General features: G+C 43.9%; 1 pseudogene; it reads right to left on the bottom strand.

The window, feature by feature from the left end:
* Window positions 1–4385: 4385 nt before the first annotated feature.
* Window positions 4386–6071, bottom strand: LOC112838246 (spermine synthase pseudogene; annotated as a pseudogene).
* Window positions 6072–6389: the final 318 nt, after the last annotated feature.

Here is a 6389-nt window from a genome sequence, read left to right as displayed (position 1 = left end):
AGCAGGGGGAGTGGGAGAGGGAGAAGCAGGCTTCCCGCCGAGCAGGGACCCCGATGTGGGACTCGATCCCAGGACGCTGGGATCACGACTTGAGCCGAAGGCAGACACCTAACGACTGAGCCACCCAGGCGCCCAAGGGTCCAATTCTTGATTTCCTCTTAGGGTCATGAGATCAAGCCCAGGGTTAGTCTCCACGCTCAGTGGGGAGTCTGCTTGAAGATTTCTCTCCCTCTCCCCACCCCTCTCTCTGAAATCAATCAATCAATCAATCAATCTTTAAAAGATAGGTTGAAGTCCTAACCTCTGGTACTTGTGAATGTACCTTATTTGGAAATAGGGTTAGGGTTACATTAATACTTTGCAAATGTAAGTTAAGATGAGGTCATACTGGCTTAGGGCGGGCCCTAAATCCAATATGTCTGGTGTCTCTGTAAGAAACGAGACAAAGAAACAGAGAGAACGCCACAGAAGGACATACATACATATATACACACAGACAGTAATATAGTTTGGGTGCTGTGGGTGAAAAATGGAAGATAGGAATGTCATAAGCCCAGCAAAATGCACGTGACCTTGTCTAAGCAGGATGCTTCCAAATCAATTGGTGTCTTTGGGCTGGCTCTGACAGAAGACCATGGACTGGGCAGCTTGTAAACCATAGTTCTGGGGGCTGAGAAGTCCAAGGTCAAGGTACCGGCAGACTCGGTGTCTAACAGGATCCTGCTTCTTGTTCCTTCCCACTGTGTCTTCCTCACATGGTAGAAGGGGTGAGGAAGCTCTTGGAGGTCTTTTTTCTAAGGACACTCATCCCATTCATGAAGGCTCCACCTTTGTGACCTAATCACCTCCTAAAACCATCACATTGGGGAAATAGGTTTAGGTTTGAACATATGAATTTGGGGAGGGACACACATGTTCATTCTATAGGAGTTGGTATTTTCCGTTCCCTCCTCTGCTCCTAGCCTTTGCTCTAAGACGTGCTTCATGTCTGCCCTCATTTCTGAAGCGCCTTTCCTTGAAATGAGGACAAAAACTAAACAACTTCCCTTATTAGACTTTCTAATATTCCAAAATGATTTATGGCTCCCCCCCCCGGATGTTCCCTTACATTAGTTATGAAGACTCCCTACATATTGCTAGTCTTATAGTTTTGCATTTTGGAGTGGCCATAAATTGATGCGTCCTATGGGTATTGGTCCTACTCTGGAAGCTTCTCTCAAGACAGCAGTGACTGACGTTTCTGTCAGCACCCTCTTGCGTTCCCTGAGCACATTTGAGATTCCTCATGCTCACATCTTGTGTATGGAGCTTTCTTAAATAGAAGACAATATGTTGGGCCTATCTTTAAGACTTCAATGAAACCATGTTATCGAAGTGGAAAACAGGGGGCTGTTTTTCTTCATGCTTGCTCCCCAATTAATCACCAGTAAAAGTCCTGCCCTTCCCTCACCCCACTCTCAGGCTTGGAGACCACCTATGGTCACTTATTTTGATACTTTAATCTGGCTACTTGTCCGATATTTATATATACAGAAATACCACAGAAACACAACTTGACCTCACTTTTGTTGTCTGCCTGAATTTTTTTAGTAGAATATTAATGCTGGAAGGTGTTTTAAGAGGTATGGTCAAGGGGCGCCTGGGTGGCTCAGTCGGTAAGCGCCTGCCTTCGGCTCAGGTCATGATCCCAGAGTCCTGGGATTGAGCCCCGCAGCAGGAAGCCTGCTTCTCCCTCTTCCACTCCCCCTGCGTGTGTTCCCTCTCTCGCTGTGTCTCTCTCTGTCAAATAAAGAAATAAAATCTTAAAAAAAAAAAAGAGGTATGGTCAAGACCTTTGCTCCAGGGGTGCCTGCCTGGCCCAGTAAGAAGAACCTGTGACTCTTGATCTTGGGGTCATGAGTTTGAGTCCCATGTTGGGTGCAGAGACTACTTTAAAATAAATAAATTAAAAAAATTAAAAAACAAAGACCTTTGCACCAGAGCATCTGAGAATATAAATCATGTGGGAGTCCATCTTATCTATTTTTGTGTTAAGGATGGATGGAGAGTATAGGACTTTTGTTAGTTGTCTATTCTACTGTTAAATGACCATTATAATTAGTAGATCTTCATTGAGTTTTTATCATCTTTATGGAATTTTAAATTTTGGGGGTTATTTTTGTTGCAATATTTAAAAAATACTGTTTTGTAACTTTGGAATAGCAGAGCTGGTGATTAAAGTTTGGGGAGAAGGGAGAAGAAACAAAAATACTCAGGAGATGTGTTAGTTAGGTTTTCCGTTTCTAGAGGACAATCATAGATTAGAGCTCCAATTGTTTAAGAATTCTTGCCATTCTTTGAAACAGCATGTGTGAAACATAAATGATACTTAGAGACAAAGAAAACATTGTAGGAGGACTGGATGCCAAGAGTACATGGCCTTCCCTGGCAAGGTCAATTATGTTTTAAAAGCAACAATATTTTGTAACATACGTTCTTCTAATGTACTCCCTGATAGATCCAATCCGGGATGTGCAACGAGAATTTTTTTAAAAGCAGCTGTATCATCATTTGCCAGCAAATGGGTTCTGTAAAGACTTTCATCCAATCAGCATTGTCAGGAAGATGGCTTAGTCTCTGCTGATCAAAACAATAACACAATCAATAGTACTTTATGTGATGGTCAAGATGCTACTTCCTCCCCAGGAGGAACAGATAAGTAGTTCCTCTGTTCATAGACCGACACTATCTTCCAAGCTGAACTCAAAGGTAAGATCATCTCTGTGTCCTGTAGACAACACTTCTCCCACTAGTCCCATCCAGTATTTAGCCTGCTTGTTTTTTTTTTTTTTAAAGTAAGCTCCACACGGGGCGCCTGGGTGGCTCAGTTGTTAAGTGTCTGCCTTCGGCTCAGGTTGTGATCCCAGTGTCCTGGGACTGAGTCCCGCATCGGGCTCCCTGCTTGGCAGGAGGCCTGCTTCTCCCTCTCCAACTCCCCCTGCTTGTGTTCCCTCTCTCGCTGTGTCTTTCTCTGCCAAATAAATAAAATCTTAAAGAAAGAAAGAAAGAGAGAGAGAGAGAAAGAAATAAAGAGAAAGAAAGAAAGAAAGAAAGAAAGAAAGAAAGAAAGAAAGAAAGAAAGAAAAAAAAGAAAGGAAGAAAGGAAGAAAGGAAGAAAGGAAGAAAGGAAGAAAGAAAGAAAGAAAGAAAGAAAGAAAGAAAGAAAGAAAGAAAGAAAGAAAGAAAGAAAAGAAGGAAGGAAGGAAGGAAGGAAGAAAGAAAGTAGGCTCCACACCCAGGGTGGAGCCCAGTGTGGGGCCTGAACTCATGGACCTGAGATGGAGACCTGAGCTGAAACCAAGAGTCAGATGCTCAACTATGCCACCCAGACACCCCGATGATGAATCATTCTGTAAACACCTTGACGTTTCCTGAAAAAGGAGTTCCTAGGGTTTAGAAATAAAAGCATTAATATGGGCTAAGCATATAGCATGACAGGCCTTGTCCTGCCACTCATTATCTGCACAAGGTCAGCAAAGTGATTTTGTTCTCCTGGACCTCATTTTGTTGCCTGTAAAAGCTGTGGGTTTGATAAGAACGTACAAGCTTGAAGACCCAATTTTTGGTCTTAGTTCTGCACTAATCATGTGCCATTGAGCACATACCTTGTTTTCCCATTTATTTGAATTGATCTGAGAAATTTGCCTTGAGGGCTTACCAAGGGCCCATGTGACTAAGACTGGTTCGGTCCTCACAGAGCTCAGAGTGTCATTCATGAGGCAGATGTCACACACAGAGTCCTATCAGTGAGTCATTAACTTCAGTTCTGATAATTACCCTGAGAGCAGTGCGGCTGATAGAAAATTTTAGGGAAAGCTCATCAGATGGGGGCTGCAAGGGGTGAAAGGAAGGGAAGGAAAAATCCCAGGCGGGGTCCTCTGAGGAAGTGACTTTTTTAAGTTAAGAGGGATGAGTGGAAGTTGGCCAGGTAAGTATGGAAGAGTTTTCCATCTTTGAGAATCAGTTTTTCTTCTTTTTTTTTTTTTCAATTTAGAAAAAGTAAAACATACGTGACAAAGATTGTAAGGGATGCCCCAGTTGATGCTCTATCCTTCTTCCCTGTCACAGAATGCCACTGTCATAGTGACAACATTTCCAGCAACTTTTGCCGTTTCTCGTGGCCTAGTGATGAATTCTGGCCGTTGGAAGTGCCACTTCTGGGATGCATTCCTACAGCAAGGTGATAAGTCTCTTCTCACCTTCCTCTACCCTGTGGTTTGCAACAAGGACTGGTAGTGAGCCATCTTCGGCCACGTGAGCAGGGCAACATCTGGGGGAGGCAGACGGCAAGTGTGGCCATCCCACCATCCCTAACTGCTTGTAGTTATATATATATTTTTTCCCATTTATAATTTTAATCGAAGCATTGCTATTCATTTTTTTTCTTAACTCTTTCTTATAAGCACCAAATTTTAATAGCTAAGTCAATTTTGGGGGGAAGAAACACCATCAAAGAACTTCCCTCCAGAACAAAACAATGATGTTCATTCCTCCAAACAACCAAATTCGAAGTCTACCAAAACAGAAACAAAAAGCCCACATACACACACACACACAAAAGTAACAAAAATCACATTCTAGGGGTTCAGTGCATTTAGCAGCCTTCGCTGTGCTGTCTAATCATCCTTCAGCTGACTTTCAAAAAAATTAACACCCTAGCGCATCAAAATATACATTTTCCATTTGCTTTGTTTAAATTAAAAATAATAATTAAAAAAGGAAAACTTGAAGGAAATCACAATCAATTGCCTGACTCATTTCGATGTCATGTACAGCATATGAAGGTCAGGAAGGCTGTTTGCAGCACACATGATTAGGAGAGACTGGTCTTCAAGGTTTAGCTTTCTTCCAAACAGTGTAAAATACCCACAATTCCAAGTATGAAGGAACACAGACGATCTCCTTTGAGAATTCCACAGGACAATACAGGCGCCCGAGCTGTTCTTCATAGAGTGACAAGGCTTCTGTCAGATTGACACAGTTACCCTGTGTAAAGTATTTTCCATCCTGTTTCAGTACTCTCATTGAGAGGTCAAGAATCAGTCTGAGAAACTCCCATGTGGAATCTTCTTCTGGAGATGTGGAGATTGGAACGGCTGTCAAATCATTAATCACATAATCCAACTCTCTCCCTTCTTTGGCGTACCTCTTCAGTACTGGAATACAGTCTTCTATTAGAACCTGACAGCAGTCTCCTTTAAGATTGTCTAAGACGTGGCCACATGTTTTTCGCAAGTATTTCTTACATCCATCAATCACCATTTGCTCAATCTCTACCATAGTGACCATCTTTGGTTTCAGTTTGACTATTTCACATAATATGCCCCCGTCTCCACCCCCAAGAATCAGCCCGTCTTTGCCACTGTAGTCTTCTTTTCCACTGCCCATGGTGGCCTGGGTATATGCCAAATCACTCTCTGCCAGATTAACGTCCCCACTAAGGATGAGAATATTTCCAAATTGCTTCGAGTGTAGAATTTTAATGTTCTGATAAGGTGAATCTTCATCATACACCACTTCATCTACGTCCTACTCAACCAGGCGACCATCAGCAGTGGGCCCGTATCTGTCGATAGCTCCTCCTCGAATTATGGGTGGTAATCGCTTCACCCGCGCAGCACTGTCCTGACTCAATGCTTTCATTCTTTCTTCTACTTTGTTCAAAAGACTGTCAACTTCTTGGCCTTGCGAATCACCATTGTAACTCTGAAGATCCAACAACACCAGTCCATGTGGGTGAATTCTCAAACTGGCAAAGCTGCCGTTTTTGTTGCTGTAGGTCGCTAGATAACCGTGGTCTTGCCAGTTGTGCACTGACTCCGTCATCCCTTGATCCTGGAAAATGGACCGGAGGCCTTTTAGAATGGTCTCGCCATCAGCGTTGGCGCCGAGCTTGAAGTCGAGCGTGCTGTGCCGTGCTGCTGCCATAGTGGGGCGAGGCCCTGTGCCATGCCTGGGGGAGGCGGTCGCGGGAGACTGGGGGGCCGCACGGCGTGTCGGGCTGCGGCCGGCGGGGAGTGAGCCGCGCCGCGGAGGCCGAGGGTAGGAGCTGTAGTTATATTTTTATCTGAGAGAGAAACAAACTGTTGTCTTGTTTAAGCCATTCTGGACCGCAAGGGGTGAGCTAGATCTCTGTTATAAGTAGTTGAACTTAAATCCTAAGCAATACAGTGTGCCTATAAACAGTTAGACTGAATAAAAGAGAATATAATGAAAACCAATTCTCATCACCCACATGCCTCACAGCTGCATTTAAGACATCATAACTAGGGCACCTGGGTGGCTCAGGTGGTTAAGCGACTGCCTTCGGCTCAGGTCATGATCCTGGAGTCCCCGGGATGGAGTCCCGC

The sequence above is a fragment of the Callorhinus ursinus genome, unplaced genomic scaffold (genome assembly GCF_003265705.2).
Source record: "Callorhinus ursinus isolate GAN/ISIS: 27379988/994484 unplaced genomic scaffold, GSC_fseal_2.0 scaffold26, whole genome shotgun sequence".
Taxonomy (NCBI): domain Eukaryota; kingdom Metazoa; phylum Chordata; class Mammalia; order Carnivora; family Otariidae; genus Callorhinus; species Callorhinus ursinus.
This window is presented reverse-complemented; position numbering and strand designations above follow the sequence as displayed.